The sequence below is a fragment of the Triturus cristatus genome, chromosome 7, assembly GCF_964204655.1.
Source record: "Triturus cristatus chromosome 7, aTriCri1.1, whole genome shotgun sequence".
Classification (NCBI taxonomy): domain Eukaryota; kingdom Metazoa; phylum Chordata; class Amphibia; order Caudata; family Salamandridae; genus Triturus; species Triturus cristatus.
In genome coordinates, this window is record NC_140590.1 from 1,549,802,497 (window position 1) to 1,549,819,936 (window position 17,440).

Sequence of the window (17,440 nt, forward strand, 5' to 3'; positions counted from 1 at the left end):
CCCATTGCACTGTGGGCAGCGTATAATCAAGGGACCTCGTGAGGCAAACTGAAACGTCCCCCTTTTTGTCCACTTACCCAGGGTCCGACACCTAAAAACGACGAAGGCCCGAAAGAAAACGCAGAGACCTCTATTTGCCAACCAATCACAGGTTTCCTCTGTAGACTGCGTCGGCCTCGTAATCTTATTATCCAACCCATAGAGCAGAGGTTTTTGGCGACGGAAATTATCTAGATTTATAGCACGGGAGTGAGTATTTAAACACGCCCCTGCCTAGAGCGACAGCCCACGCAAGGCCGAACAATCACTTCCGGGAGAAGGGGCGGTCTCTTTCAGCACGGGTGGGATTTATTTTCCTGGACGGGCATTTATTGTAACCAATCGCAGGATTCGCGGGGAAGCACAAACACTAAGAAACTTCTAGTTTGGTCCCCAAGTCTGTCAATCACTATAAAATTCGCGTTTATTTTCCGTTTTCTTTGTCTTCACTTGTTGAAATTGGTTGAAGTTCAAAGAAAAGCAGAGGAATTCAGGTTTTTCGACCTCCGGGCAGGAGGTAAGGCACTTGTTTGTGAACCTCTAACTGAATTGGGAGGATATATCGTGCATTTGGCTAAAAAAAAAAAGACATATATATATAATATATATTTTTATGGACGCCTCCTGTTAATTCTTTGTGTCCCTATGAAGGAGCCTGCTGGGCTTTTTCTAATTTTGCAAGAAAATGGAACTGTTTAATGTTTTGGCTTGTTACGATATTTAGTACTTCTAGTTAATGCTAAACTGAGTTCTGGTGGTGTTCGCTTTATTGAATTTAAGGGGAGCTGTGTGTAGTTATTTGTGTTTTATTTTCTAGGGAGAATTATTGCCTCAATTTAGGATTTCTTGTTTTAATTATTATTTTTTTTAATATAGAGCAAGCGTTTGTAATTTAATTTTACTTAATTTCTGACAGTCTCAAACGCTGACAGTCTCAAACGTAGGGAAACATTTTAAAAACAGATTAAATGCATACTACGCTTGTGAACCAGTTTTCGAAGTGTAAACGTCTTCTGAAGAACGAAAGGCTGAGTAGTGATTCAACCTCTCTAACCGGTGGTTATTACCGTTCCATCAGCTGATGAGTATTTCGGCGTCCGTTTCGTGAGCAAGTCAAACTTTTCAAAGGGGTCGTTGGCGAATTGCTTAATAAACAGTAAGCATGCCATTTTGAGGGCATACTAAACGCAGCACATACGGATTAATCTTTCCAACTAAGAGACTAGAGAAAGCCGGCTGCTAGTGACGAGTGGTGTTTATTTACAGTCAGGAAAATTGCACGTTTGCGAGGCCTTGAACTGTTTCCCGCGTGAGTGGACAATAAACTGTCCAGCAGCTTGAGCGTTAACCTGAGAATTTCATAGGTGCCGAGAGACCGATGGGTAATTTGGTGACATATTTAAAGTGTCTCCAAATTCGCAATATGATAGCAACCTTAAGTGTTTCCAGGAATCCGCATAGGTTGCTTTTAAACGGAGCGGAAGCGTATTGGTAGGTCTTCAGTGTGCCTGTTTTGGAAAACATTTTCAAAATAGATGCTGCTTTAACTAGAATGTGAAGTGGGAGACTCCTTGTCTTGTGACTGCAGACTCTTAAGTTTAGAGCGAGGCCAGCTCATGAGGGGGGGAGCCCCTAAAACCTAAAGAACAGGAATCCAAGAAGGCCCCGGAGACTGATAAAGCCAAGTATAGGCTGTGCGAGACAATGTATGCGGATTCCCAAGTTAAATAGCTCAAAGAAAAATCTTTAGCTGCGAGAAAGGTGTGATAGAGCGATTTAACAGCGGCCCCACATGGGGTTTCTATTTGAAGTGAAAACAAGGCAGGTTGGCTTTACTGAGTCCCAATATGGAGACAAGCTTGTGTTGAGATTGCCTGGCCTAAGACTATACTTCTTGTGAGTGAGTATTTAAGATGAGTCCCAAGAGTGGGCAGGAGTCTCAAGTATGTGTTATGTTGACAGAAAATTCGGGCAGAGGATATTCTAGTGGTAGAGGGGCAACCTATTTAGGGGCATATTAGCAAGACATGCGATAAAATTATCGCCGCTTTAGCGGCAGAAAACTGCTGCTAAAACGGCGATAATGGGCTTGATAATATGCTCTATGGAATTCCAATTGTAGCCCATGTTAGATGTGAAGGACATCTAACCTAAAACGGCGATAATTTTATCGCCTGTCTTGATAACATGCCCCTGAGTTCCTCAAAGATGGCAGACTAACAATCTGAGCCAACCCCAGTAGGTGGGATGGAAGTGTTGTGCTGGGATAAACACGTAGTTTGTTGTAAAATCTCCTGCTTCACATAGCCTAGCTCAACAGCTAGAGTGCAATTTCAAAATGAGCACGCTGACCCCCGTTCATACTAGGTTCTGTTTAACCTCATTCAGTGGATAGTGTAGCAAAGAAGGGGTCCCTACAATGTGGGGTCAATTAAGTCTGTTTAGGGTAGACCGCTTGACATTCACCCGGCTAGCTCCCAACAGCTGATAACTGTCCCTGCCGAGAAGCCTCACGTAACCCCCAAACCGCTGCCATCCACCAACATTCCGTTAGGAACACTACACGCCTTGCCCTGTAGAAACAAAAAGAATTCTGAATATGACTATTTAAAAATACAATCTAAAGAAATTAATATGTATATAAAGGATTCCTTAATACTGCACACAATCCTTCAATTTCTTGGGATTGTTCTTTACTTGAGTACTTTTCCACACCTCTACATCTTGTTCTTCCTTGATTGTATAGTGATCAACTGGTTTCCTCGACACTAGTACTTTGAATCGTACCATGTGTTCTAGGCATCTCGCACTCCTTCAAGTTCAACACTACTTGTAGTCTTAAACCATCACTCACACCACTGGGGTCTGCAACTAGCTCACCAGCATCCCTAGACTCACCCCACCTATATTCCCTACCTGGTACTACTGTCATCCACCACTTTGCCATAATCGTCATACGCACGTGACGCTATTCACCACGTCTGTCAATCAATTTCCTTTCACCGAAACACCTCACACACAGAAATTAGACTGAAGTTCCATATTCTGCCTCGGTCTACTCTTACCGCTCTACTTAAAATTTCAACCAACTTCACTGGATCATACCATTTAGTCAACCACCACTGCATAAGTTTAGCCCCTGGCTTCCTACCCCGTAACATCTCAAACGGGGACAATCTTGTGACCAAATTAGGTGACGTTCTGGATGTCAATAAGGTGGCCCTCCACTGTAAATCACTATTTATGGGCAACTAAATAGATTCTTTGACTACCCTATTAAAACGTTCAACTTGACTATTTGCCTGGGGATGATAATTAGATGCTCTTTTGTGTTGAACACCACACCTTCTTTACCCCTTCGATGCGTGCGTCGGCCGTCGCGAGCACTACCTCCGTAGTGCTGCGCACGTCCGTTGGCTGACGCGTTCCCGTCCATGCACGGAAACGCCCACGGCGGATTTTACACCGCGGCAAACGGGTTAAAAACTGGCCATTTACTTGCTTGCAGATTGTGGGCCATTATCAGATAGAAGTTCCTCCGGTAACCGTTCACGACAAAAAATGTAATCTAAAAATTCAATTACCTGCAAGGATGTAACCTTTGCTACAATTTTCAACTCCGGCTATTTGGTGAAATAATCCACTGCCACCGTGGCATACATGTCCTTACCAGATAACATTCCAGCAATATGTCAATCCCTAATCCCTGACAGAGAATGTCCTGAAGCACACCTTGTGTATTTCACATTACTCTAAGAATATCTCCTTTTTTTTTCAATTTTGCGTGAAGGACCTGTGAATGGTGCGCCGTTCCTTTCACACCAGGGCATAATGTTCTGAGAGGTGGTGGCCCACCGTGTTAGCAGGTCACACGCGGGTTGCACAGCGTATGCACATTGGTATTTCCAAATTAATACTCATCCACCATAGTAGTCCAATTTTTATCATATTTATTTCCTTTTAAACATATTTTATCCATTTTGTAGAGACATCACATCAAAAGATGAAATTCCTGGCATTTTTGGTTTTTACATTCAATGTATTGCCCATCCAGGCCTATACATGAATATGTATCGAATTTCCAAACATCCACCAGATTCGGTACATTTCCTTTACTCAATGCATTTCGGTTTTAGCAAAACCTTCCTCGGGAGTAGCTATAAATTGTAAAGATGTATAAACACCACGAAAAAATAATAATAATAATAATTTGTTTAAATTATCTGTCTCCATAGCAAACAAATTACTAAACATTCCGATTAATCAACAATCCTTAATCTCCCAACATAACTTCCAACTTCAACTAGAAAAGTACAGTACATTGTGTGTGACCTGCTGTGTTAATCCCCAAATTCTCCCCATAATAAAATGTTTAGAAGGAAGTAAATCTGATAAAATTTGGACTACTATGGTGGATGAGTATTAATTTGGAAATACCAATGTGCATACGCTGTGCAACCCGCGTGTGACCTGCTAACACAGCGGGCCACCACCTCTCAGAACATTCATCCCTGCCATGGACCTTGAACATATTCAGTAGGACCCACATCAACAGCTAACGGCTTAGCAGACTTGTCACTTTTCGCACAGGGACTGCAGTCCCTAACCCAATCATACCATCTACACCAGGCCACCAATAGAATTCATGTATTTCTCTTTGTGGTAGACACTCCCATATGGCTTTTCATGAGCCAATCTGATAAAATTGATTCTCTTAATTTCTGTGGTGGAACAATTTTATCATCTCTACCTGTACCATCAGAAATCATTAGTTCCTCCTTGACTTTGACAAAATATGCCAGCTCACCACTCAATTTCCTCTACTCTAGCCAACCTTTACTCAAATAGGTTTGAACCTCTCTTAGAACGCAGTCAACTTGCATGGCTTCCCTCCATCTGTCTCTAGATTTGGGTTTAGTTTTTTTAAACTTACACACCACTTGTTAACATCATACAGGGTGTATGCCACGTCGCCTTTCGCCTCCTCCTTTAAATTTACTTTATCCACAACCGGTAACCGTGACCTACAATCCACTTGTACGTTAGCACGCCCAGGGGCATATTTCACCACACATTGATATTCTTGCAATTTAGCAGCCAATCTCGCTAACCTAGCTGTTAACATTCTTCCATCACCCGCAGCCATGTTAACCAATGGGTTCTGGTCAGTTCTCAGTACAAACTTCGTACCCCATAAGAACTGTAAAAAATGTTGTGCTGCCCAAGTACAAGCTAAGAATCCTTTCTCTATGGTGCCCTCACTTAGCGCCACTGCCTGCTGACACCGGGGGACACCAGGGTCCCGGGTGCCCACCCCCGGAACACTGCTGCTTGCAATGACCGGGCGGGAGCCTCACGGCTCCCGCCCTGTCATTGCAAACTGCTTTGCTTCATTGAAGCAAGGGCAGGGAAACCTGCTCTCGCTTCAATGAAGCAAAGCAGATTGCTTTTCCACATGGGGACCCCCCACAGCCCCCAACGAAGAGGGCCCGCCCCGGGAGGATGGGGTCCACGGGGCTAGTAGTAGCCCGGGAGGGGGGGGCCACGCGGCCCCCCGCCTATTTTTTTTTTTTTTTTTTTTTTTTTTATGCAAAAAAAAAAAAAAACTGCCCCGGGGGATGGGGTCCCCGGGGCCATAAGTGGCCACAGAAGGGGGACAAGGCAGCACCCCTGCAAAATAAAAGGGCCATGCCCCGGGGGATGGGGTCCCCAGGGTAAATTATGGCCTCGGGAGGGGGGGACACGCGGCCCCCTTCCCGAATTATTATTATATAATTTTTTTTAAAACAAATTGGGGGCTGGCCCTGGGGGATGGGGTCCCCAGGGCCAATACATTAGAAAAAGAAGGGGGGCTACACAGCCCCCCTTAAAAAAAAAAAAGACAGGATCGGGCCGGAGGCCGTGCCCCCTCCTTGCACCACTCTGCATACGCGCCCCCTGGCGCATTTACAGAGGGGGAACTAATTCCCCTTGAGTACTGGGGGTCCCTGAGGGCCAACTAGCCAACCAGGAACCTCCAGTATTCGCCAGGGGGCTGCGTTGCAGAGAGGTGTAATGAGGCCACGCCCCTTTTTTTACACCTCTCTGCAACACAGCTCCGTGGCGCTTACTGGAGGTACCTGGTGGGCTAGTTGGCCGCCAGGGGACCTCAGGATTCAAGGAGACTTATTCCCCCAACCTAAAACGCACCACGGGGCGCGTTTGCACAGTGGTGAAGGTAGGGGCGGGGCCTGAGGTGATATGTGTGCGAACACGCCCTGTGGCGCCTTTTAAGTTGGGGAATTCATTCCTCTTGAATCCAGAGGTCCCCTAGGGGCCAACTAGCCCACCAGGTACCTCGACTAAGTGCCACGGAGTTGCGTTGCAGAGTGTTGTAAAAAGGGGTGTGGCCTCTGAACACCTCTCTGCAACGCAGCTCCCTGGCGCATAGTGGAGGTACCTGGTGGGCTAGTTGGCCGCCAGGGGACCTCAGGATTCACGGGGACTTAATCCCCCAACTTAAAACGTGCCACAGGGTGTGTTTGCACACGTCACCTCAATCCCCGCCCCCTTCCTTCACCATTGTACAAATATTCCTCTAAAATCAGCCGAACTACGAATTCCTATTTACTCGCCTGTTATCAGGAGAGAACCCAGTGCTGCATCTTTAAGCCCAGCACTGACCCTGAAAAGTAATTCTAAGCGTACTTACCAGTAACTTGTATTTCCTTCCATAGGAATCCATTGTGTGGTTTTAACCAGAAAAGTTTCTAAGTGTCTGTTTTCACAAACTAAAAATATTCCTAAAAAATCGTCTGTATGACTTAAACGCTTTCTTTCAACTGTTTACAGGAGATTCACCAGTGCTGGATCCAGGATCCACCACTGAGTAAGAAAAAGTAACGATAACACTACTTACCTGCTAAGTGAATTTTCTGCCATCGGATAATATTGGTGATTCTATTTGAAAATACTTCTAAGTGTCAACTTTTAAAATACAATAATATTCCTTAAAAATCACTACAGTAACCAAAACGCTTTTACTCAACTGTTTACAGGAGATGTCCAAGGACTGAATCTAGGATCCAGTCCTGTGGCTAGAAAAGTAATCCATAAAGTAACTAATTGCATTTGACTAGAAATTCACATTGAGCTCAATGTTGCATTGTGTTTGAAATTGTTGCCCATTGCTACAACTGTAACTACTGTACTTAAGTCTATTGCCTATTTGCAAAGTATTTAAACTAAAGTAATTCATTCTGAGAAAGTATATTTTGTAATGTATAATGTAATTATAGTGTCATTAAAAAAATATCTAAAAATAAATAGTTTAAAAAATGTAGTAAATCAGTATAAAAAAATAATCAGTATAACAATTAATACATTACAAATTGTCATTTACAAAACCTTTGAAATTGACTGAAAAAAACATAGGTTTCAGGCCTGATATAGTTAGGAATTAGCATTTAAAAAACCTTTGAAATTCACTGAAAAAACAATAGGTTTTAGGGGTGTTATAGTTAGCTGGACATTTCACTCGAACAAAACCATTGAAATTCCTCTGATATAGTTAGTTGTACTGGTAAGGGCAAGCTGCAGAGTTAACAGCTTGGGAGGTTCCAAAGGGTAAGTGGTATAGTGTCCCCTGATCGCCTGCCGCAACCTGTGCATTGCAAACCTGAATAGCAGTGACTAATTGCTAATGTATTGAAGAGAATCTGTAGTGACAAATGACCCATCTTGGTATATGTCCTGCATCCGCTGGAAGCCTGCCTCTCTGAGCAAACGCATCGAGGGTGCCTCATGAGTTACCGACAGCGCCGCATGATGCTCAATGTACATGGCTGGTGCGTATATCGGTAGCTTCTGTGCCAGCCGCCCTATCGCCTGCCATGCCGCTATAGTTGCGTCCACAGCATTGATCTCGGTTCTTGGAGTTCCGCGCGCCTGATGCGTTATTATAATGTGTAACGGAACCGGAGAAGCATCCCCATCTTCCACCGCAACATGTGGAGTGTACGCATGCGGTCTCATCCAATAGTATATGTATTGCGCCTGTGCACTTAGTAAGCATAAAAGTCCGGTGCTCCAAAGCCTCCCCGGTCGTACCCATTGGTGAGTGTCGGCCAGCTCACACGAGCATTTTTGCCACCCCACACTAATCGTATCAGAGCCCTTCGGATGTTCTGAAAGAAGCCCGTCGTTAGCACCACTGAGATGTTAATAAATAGGTACGGAAACCGCGGCAACACCAGCATTTTAATTAAGGCAATGCGATCTGCGAGTGACATCGGTAGTGAAACCCATACGCCCACCTGCTGCTCCAGCCTAGAGTATGCCCTCCCATAGTTTTCACGTATCACTATGTTTGGATCTCGATGGATCCACACTCCAAGGTATTTAACCGGATCCGTGGACCACACCAGCGGGAACTCCATATCTGGCTGCTTAATGGACTCCGTCAGCGATGGATTTATCCCAATTAACAAGGAGACCCGACAGGTGGCCAAAGCGAACATATTCCCGTAGCAGCTGCGCCAGGAATCGAGATGGTTCACGCACAAAAAGCACCATGTTGTCTGCGTATAGTGAGATAGCTACTGGACGATACGTAACATTTTATGCCGTTTCCCTGTGCCTCTACCAGCGGCTCTAATATTCTAGCAAACAGTAGTGGAGACAGCGGACATCCCTGGCGAGTACCCCCCTCTATAGTAAAAGGGTCTGAAGTCAATCCGCCCACTCGCACCCTGGCTGTCGGAGCTGCGTATAGCACCGCTATCAACTGCAAAAATAATGGTGGGAATCCCATCCGCCCGCAGAACAAACGCCATATACTTCCATTACACCGAATCAAACGCTTTCGCAGCGTCCAGCAGTACGGCTGCCGCGGACATGCTTGGCTCCAGTATGTGGAACATGGAAAAGACCGTCCGGAGGTTATGCGATGTAGATCTCTCGGGAATAAAGCCCGACTGGTCAGGCAACACCAGACGCGGCTTCAGGGGCTGTAGTCTAGTCGCTAAGATTTTAGCCAATATCTTCGCATCTATATTGATCAGGGACAGTGGGCGATAGGAGTCACACCTGTCCGGTGGCTTATCTTTCTGGAGCAGGGTTATTATCAATGCTTGTCGCAAAGAGGGTGGTAGCTTCCCGGTCTCGTGCGCCTCGGCGTATATCTCTAATAAGTGTGGGGGGAGTAAGTCTACGTACTGCTTATAAAATTCCACCGTAAGGCCATCTGGCCCGGGTGCTTTGCCGTTAGAAAGTGCAGAGATCGCCTCCTTGATATCTTGTTTATCGATGGGCATACATAAGTATTCCCTGTGCGCGTTCGTTAACCATGCACATACTACATTTTCCAAATAGTCCTCCATCTCGGCCTCCCATCGCACCCCCCTTGGAAGTGTACAAATCTGCATAAAAGCTCCGGAATTGTTCTGTGATGGCCTGTGGGTGATAGTGTTCCGTCCCATGTACGTCCGTGATCATATCAATATGTGTCTGTTCCGTGCGCTCTTTGATCTTAGTCGCTAGTGTGCACCCAGGTCGTCCTCCCTCCCCATATCTGCGGGCTGTGTGTCTACGCTATAGGTACTTTATTTCCGTATCAGCCAACTTATCATATTCCTTGACCAACTCATTGATGCGGACCAACGTCTCTGCCGCAGGAGTCTCAGCATAACTACGCTCTTAACTCTCGCAGAGCGCTCTCAGTATTTTGTAGCTGCGTCCTGATGTCCCTAAGGATACCTATCGCAGCCCCAATGCACACCCCTCTAATTGTTGCCTTAAATGCCTCCCACAGCATCGAGGCCTCATCCACTGTACCTTTTATTGATTGAAAAATATTGTACAATGGCCTCACTCACAGTGTTCTCATATATTGGGTCTAGCAATGCCTCAGAACGCAGTCGCCATGTAAAAGGGAGGCGCAAGGCCGTCGGAACTACCACCTTCATCTGCTCGGGATTATGGTCCAACAGTGTACGCGGCAAATTCACCAACCCCCGCACCCAGTCCATGGCCTCCCCTACCACCAACCAGTAGTCTAATCTCGACCAGCTATTGTGCAATGGTGTCGCATGCGTCCCTTCTTTTGCCAGAGGATTCCTCACTCTCCATACATCACGCAGCCCAAATTCCTCCAAGGCACAGACAATGCTCCTGGCTACTTTGGAAGTTCGATGAGACATTGGATTGGACTTATCTAAATCAGGGTTTAAATATGTATTCAAGTCCCCCCCCCTCCCCACAAAACAGTGGCCTCTGGCCAAGTTCTCAATGTACCATACATTCTAGCAAAACATCCTGGGTCATCCACAACAGGTCCGTACACATTGATTATGGTAACCAACACACCCCCCAGCCTGCCCTGCACGATTGCACATCTGCCCTCATCTGTGTACGTACAGGCTGGCTGAAATGCCACCCCTCTTTTGACCAAGATCATCGTGCCCCGTGCATATGACGAGAAGGAAGCCGCCAACTTAAAACCCGCCCATCTCCCCGCTATGCCCCGTTAAGTGTGTTTTGTCAGATGCGTCTCTTGCAGTAGGGCTACGTGGATAGTGTAGATTCAAATAGGCCAGCACATGCCTTACTTTTTTAGGTGAATTGAGGCCTCTGACATTCCAGGTCAGCATGCGAAATCTCTCACCCATTACCACACAGAGCAGTGATTATTGAACCCAGCCCTATCTCTATTGAACCCAGCCCTATCTCGAGCGTCTATAGGGGGGTGCTACCAACATCGAGTCTGAGTAAACCAACATGCTGCACATCCCTTGTTCCAACCAATTTCAAAATGACAATAAAAAAACAAAAATACAACACATACCACACCCATCCTCCCCCACCCACTCTAGAATGTCGTTACTACGCATTCCGTTGCAACGCATGCCTTTACCACGCATGCGTTACAACGGAATGTTTTTTCTACGCTTTGCCTTTACCTCGATTTTTACCTTTACCCCGCTCTTTCTTTTTTTTGGGGGGGGAGACCCCAGCCCCCTTTCTTCTTTTTTTTTTTTTGCCTTTTTCGCAGGTCTCTGCCGACACTGAAAACGGACTGATGCATTTTTTAGGATTAGAAAGACGTTGTTCCGTGATGACGTTGCTTGCGTGGTAAAGATGGTTGTTGAAGCATTACGCGTTGTGAAGACGTTTACGAGGTAAGTGTACCGTTGTAAACGTAATGCTTAGAAAATGCTTCGTGGTAAAGGCTGTTTTCCCCCCACTCTAACCTCCCAATTAGGTTGAGACTGACACCGACACCCCCCTACCCCCGTAACCATCCAACGAAACATTTGGGGAATACCCGCTTGGGGGAGCGGATCGGCAACGAATACTCCCGCCGAAGTAAGGTCGCCAGATTGAGACAAATCGGTCCGCCTGTGCGCTTGAACAATATGTGACCAGTGTCAACACCCTGATCAACAGTGAATGACTGTAACCTTATGAGACTGTTAACAGGAACTCGCAGGAAAGCATCTTCCGCCCCTCGCCCACTTAACAGTTATCAAAACGACATTTGTGCGTAAATGCTGCCACCATTTAGAAAAGGAAAGGCCCCATCACCACCAGCAAATTGAATACAATGTCACCAGGTTCAGTCTGTTTCCTCAAGACCCGACGTCACTGCTGCGATCTCCGATCCATCCCGCTGAGGCTTTGATTTGCAAATATGCTTTGTGAATTAGAGCCGTCTTTGAGTCCGTGAAAAAATGCGCCTGCCCTTCGTGCGTTATTTTCAGTTTGGCCGGGTAGAGCATAGCATATGACACCGATGCAGCTTGCAGTAACTTTTTTGCTGGTACAAACTCCTGTCTGGCTGCCTGCACTCCAGGGGTGTAGTCCGGGAAGAAAGATAATGTGTCTCCCTTATAAGTGACAGGTGTCTTAGCCCTGGCCTCCCTGAGGATAGCGTCTCTGTCATTGTAGTTCAGGAGGCGCACAATGATCGGGCGGGGTGGCGCACCCGGCTGCGGCCTGGGACCCAAGGACGATGTGCCCTCTCCACCACAGCACCAAGCCAAACAGGTCACGTAGCATCCCATCTATAAACGTCTCCATTTTGGATATGGCGGTTGACTCCGGCAAACTAATAATGCGAAGATTATTGCACCTGGAGCGCGCTTCCAAGTCCTCATTCTTTGCACGTAAGATGTCCATTACTTTCTCCATCTGCAATATTTGAGTCCGTGATTCAGCTTGCGAATCCTGCGTGTCAGTCTATTTTCAAAAACATCTAACCGGTGCTCGTGCTTATCCACCTTCTTCTTTACAACATCCAATCCGGTCGCCAACGCATCTATTTTACTATCAATCAACCCTGTGATCCAACTTGATTGCCCCCTGCGTCAGTGGCACGTGTATTAAGTTTTTTTTCTCGAATTGTAGCTTGGGGTCAGATTTTGCCATGTTGATAAGGATGTCAGCGGAAGGTTGTGCGGTATCCAGCCTTACCACTTGATTCCCACCTTAGCCACGATGGACCTTTCCGTCGGAAAGCACATCAGCTGCACACCCACTCAGCAGCCCCACAGCTATCCAGGTCCGAGGACGACCACCAGCACCAAAAGCCACCAGCTAATGTCCACCGCTTGCTGCGCACCACGCACGCTCTAGTAGATCCAAGGCGAGTCCGCCACACAGTGCGCACCTGCCCCACACACGAATGTTCTGCTGTGGCTTCAAGAAGCTCTGTAATCACCTCCTAAGTCCAGACGCAGTGGTCCCTGCAGAAGAATCCGACACTCCTGCAGCCCAGTGGTTCTGCCATGCATTGCCAATGTTGGCCCCAGTGCACAGAGCAGCAGTATGCCTGTAGTGCGCTTGATCGTACACTGCGTATCTAGAGTGACACCGCGCCCTCCCCCCCCCCCCCCCCCCAGCAGCACGGGGGCCCCCAGTGACACCCAGCACCCAGCAGCCCAAGAGACCGGGCCGCTGGTGCTCTAGATTCCCCCCCCCCCCCTCCCCCCCTGGCAAGCACCCTCCCCACCACAGAGAGTCAGGCCGGCACACCCTCCGTGCCCGCAACCGGAGTGCTGCTTGCCCGCACCTGAGAGGGCCAGGCAATACCGTCCTCGCCAGGCACCACCACAACCAAATCTTGGGGCAACCAGACAGGGCCGCACCGCCCACCCAACACCAGGCTCAGCCCGCACCCACACCCCACTTACTGCACCTTTGCTCCGTCACAAGCAGCACCCGGGCACTCGCCGCTCCAAACTGCAGCTCTGGAAGCAGCTCCGCTTCGTAGATCACCGCAGCATCGGTGCCTGAAGTATGACGCCGTGGACGGCCGGGCCGCACCAGTGTCCACGCCCCGCAGTTCCACGATCTTTGGCACGGCTGGTCCGTTGGCCCGACGTCCTCACCGCCTGGGTGCGATCACCCCTGCTAGCGCCAGTCAGTGCTTCAAGCGGACCCGCCCGGAGTCTCCAGCTCAGGCGCGCGCCTCACACCGACGCGGCCCCAGGTCCACCCATCCTCCGTGTACACAATCCCTGCTGCTGCCGCGCTGGGTGCATAGCGACGGTTTAGCGCTTCAGGACTGGGGATCACCTCCCACGCGATGCAATCTGTCGTCTCCACTTCTATCACCGCGCTGCGGCTGCCTAGCCCCCCTCCTCTGCGGCCTCAGCAGCACAGCTCCGCCATCGGGTCCCGGTCAGGTGCCATTTTCCTCACGGGCGTGCAGTCACCACATCGTCCCTGTACAGCAGTTTAAGCAGCAGTTAAGGGACAAAGGAGACCCCACAGCACATCTCCACTTTCCGTCACAGCCCCATGTCGTCCTGTCTCCGCACAGGTGATAATTTCGGATGGTAATTGCCAAATTGATGATCTGGCTTGCGGAGCTCCCTCAAGAGGCAGCCATACCGCCTCGCGCCGAAGCCACGTCCCCCCAACTTCCCCCACACCTTATGGTACTTCTTAGGACATCCTCTTGCCACATAAAGGGCTTTTTCTTGGGTCGCACACCAGGGTCAGGACATATCCAAGCCGCAGCTATGTCACGCTTGGCAACAATAATGGCTGTGTTAAAGAATATCTTTTAATTTCGGGACCCGTACAGCCCATCTGTGATCCCTAATAGCAAATGACATGGGTCATGGGGAACCCCCCCCACCCCAGGACCTCCGTGAGCTCCTCCTCAATGGCCCCCCAAAATCGCTCCAGGCAAGACCAGACCACATGGAAAAAATAGTCCGGGACATGGTCGCACCTTGCGCAGGACGCGTCCAGGCATAAGCCCGCTCGGTGGAGACACAGGGGAGTGAGGTAAGCAGTGTGCAGTATAGTTGGATCAGCCTAAGTTTGGCAGACGCAGTGATCGTCTTGGGTGCCATAAGGGCGTTGCGCCAATCCACCCCTTCTAGGGGGCCTGCCCATTCTTTCTCAGCTTGTCCAGTGAGGTGGGAGTGTTGTTGACTAAAGTGCGATATATGCGGGAGGTGCCCTCCTTGCCCAGGTCACCCAACATAGTCTGCACCTCGGGAGGGCTGTATTCCAGGAGCCTAGTGTCATCGGTGACGTGCGCGTGCCGCAGCTGTAAATATTTATAGAATTGGGATGGATGTAGGGAGTAGTTGGCCCGAAGTTCCTGAAATGAGCATATGTCCATTAGTCCACACATCTCCCAGTTGCGAGATACCGATAAGGTCCCATGATTTAAAACCCCGCAGCCCACTAACTTCTTGGAGCCAAGCCCCCTGCCAGAGGGCTGTACATTGGGTCAATCTACGCGTCCAGTCATTGTGGCGCAGCGAGGCCCGCCAAGCCAATAATACGGAATGCGTCACATCAGGTAGTTGGGATGAAATGGGGCCCCCCATACATCATTGATTGGACTTTGGGTAGTCCCATCTCACTCATCTCGAGCCGATGGGTAGGGTCGGACCAGCCCCCGTTGAACCAATCATGGACCACCAGGAGATGCGCAGCCAATAAATAAAGATACAAATGCGTCATCACTGTACCCCCGTCAAAGGAGGGGATCCAGCATGCAGACAGGGCCAGACGCGCCCCCCCCCTGCTCCAAAGAAATTTGATAGCGAGACTGTCCAGTTCCTGGGAAAGCAGAAGGGGACATTCTGAAGGACGTAAAGGAATCTGGGGAGGGTCGTCATTTTGAACAGGGCAACCCTCCCCAGGGGATTAAACGGCAGTGTCTTCCATTTTTGAAGGTCCTCTTTGGCCTTCTTTACCAATGGGGTGACATTAAGGGACCAGCCCAATTCGGGAAGAAGGGTGACCCATATCCCTAAGTATTTTAAAAGATTTCCGCCGAAGCGGTATGGTGGATTGCCAATCGTAGCAGTCCCTAGATAGATGCAGTTCGACTAGTACCGATTTCCCTGGGTTCAGCCGAAGACCGGAGTCTTGCCCGAAGGACTGCAAGATCTGGAGGCAGTGCGGTCCCGAAGAGACTGGTTCGGCCAGAAAGAGCAAGACCTCATCTGCATATAGAGCGATCTTGTCCGTTTCCGTATTGGGCCATTCCCATGAATACGATCCTCAACCCGTACCAGGGAAGCCAAGGGCTCCATCGCCAGGGCAAATAGCAAGGGTGAGAGGGGACATCCCTGCCTTGTGCCCCTGGTAATAGGGAAGGCCTCTGACAACACACCGTTGACCAACACGCGCGCTCGCGGGTGGGCATGAAGGACATGGACCAGGGCCCTAAACTGGGAACCGTCTCCCATCTCAGCCAACACATCCTGTAGATATGCCCAGTCCACCGAGTCGAAGGCCTTTTCAAAATCCATGAGAATGAGAGCGGTATATATGGGGTGAGTAAGTGCCGATGGGCTAGAGCCAGCTGAAGCCTACGAAGGCAGTGTTTGGTCCCACATGTGGGCATGAAGCAGCATCGGTCTGGATGGACCAGCAGGGGTAGGTAGGGCTTCAGTCGCTGAGCCAGGATGGTGGCATACAGCTTAACCTCCTTATTGAGGGAGATGGGACGATAGTCTGCACACTGACGGGAGGGAGGCTGGGATTTCGGGAGGACCACAATGGTGGCGATGTCCATCTTGGGCAGGAAGGAAACTTTCTCCAAAGCTTCCTGAAATAAGTCGGCCAGCCGGGGCACAAGAGTTTTGAGATACATCGCATAGTATTCTTGGGGGATGCCATCTGGGCCTGGGGTCTTACTCGTGGAGGTGAGGGAGATCGCTTCATCGATTTCCTCGCGAGAGATGGGAGGGTCCAGACCCTTCTGGGCGGCCGCCTCCAGCCGGGGGAGACGTACGTTGCCCCGTTCAAGGAGAACGTGGAGCGGTATGCCGGGTGTTTGCGCTGTATATAATCGCCAATAATAGAGGGCGAAGGTGCGGCCCATCGCCAGTGGGCCACTGCACCCTCCTTATCAACCATCTCCGGGATAATGCGGTTCGCCCTGGGGGCTAGCCTGTGTAGGATCGTACTTTTTGTGTCACACCAGCTATAAACTCAAGCCACCGACGACCTCCGTAGGAGCTTAGCAGCATCCAGGGATAGTTGTCTGATTTCGGCCCGAAAGATGAGCGAGTTGTCGGGCATGGAAAGTGATTGCTCCAAAAGAAGCGCCTGTGCCTCCCTCGAGGTGATTTCCCGCAGTTGTGCCTGTCTCTGGTTCTTCAGCCGACCCTGCGCAACACCCTGTATGGTCGCCTCCCACAGGATACCTGGAGCAGCTACCAAACCCTCATTAGTAAGAAGTACTGCTTGAGCTCCGTCCCCACCACCTTTTTGAACTCTTTTTATCCTGGCGGAACCAAGCATTCATGGGCTGAGGGGGGGGGGGGAAGATTCCCCCATACTAAGGAGCACCAGGTAGTGCTAGGAAGGATGCAAACATCTAGAATCTCAGAACAGTCAGTTGCGGGAGCAAAGATCGCATCTATGTGCGCCTGTGTGTGGTGGGCCACGGAGGTGTGTGTGAAATGGACAGTGCGGGGGTGCCATGTGTGCCACGCGTCAGAGGCCCAGAGACTCAGACCAGTTCCGTAGCTGTTTTGCTTGCGCCATTCGGCAAGCAGAGGGAGGACCCATTGTATCGAGGGCCGGGGAGGAGACTGCTTTAAAGTCTCCCCCAATAACGGTGGTGCCCAGAGGCAGAGTGTTCAGCAGGGCTGCAGTGTGCTTAAGTGTGGGTGCGAGCATCGATGGAGGGGAGTAGATGGACATGAGGTTGATGGGGGAGACAGCCAGTGAGCCACAAACTATCACAGAGGAACCGTGAGGGTCATGGATGACCTGGGACAGGACGAAGGGCAGAGTGCGTTTCAGGAGGATAGCCACCCCACGGGAGCCCCTGGAAAAGCCGGAGTGCTGTACTCTGTCGTTCCTATAGCGAGCCAGGAAGGAACAGGTGCCCAGGTGGTGCATTTCTTGAAGTAAGAGGACGTCTATGTGGAGGCGTTGC

General features: G+C 49.3%; 1 protein-coding gene across 3 annotated transcripts in view; it reads left to right on the top strand.

The window, feature by feature from the left end:
* Positions 1–327: 327 nt before the first annotated feature.
* The window catches only part of LOC146812352 (embryonic polyadenylate-binding protein-like), an 818,377-nt gene continuing 801,264 nt past the window's right edge, over positions 328–17,440 (top strand). For all 3 annotated transcript variants that reach the window (XM_085619346.1, XM_085619345.1, XM_085619347.1), the window contains exon 1: positions 328–556. The gene's annotated coding sequence lies outside the window, so the exon portion shown is untranslated. The remainder of the gene's footprint in view (positions 557–17,440) is intronic.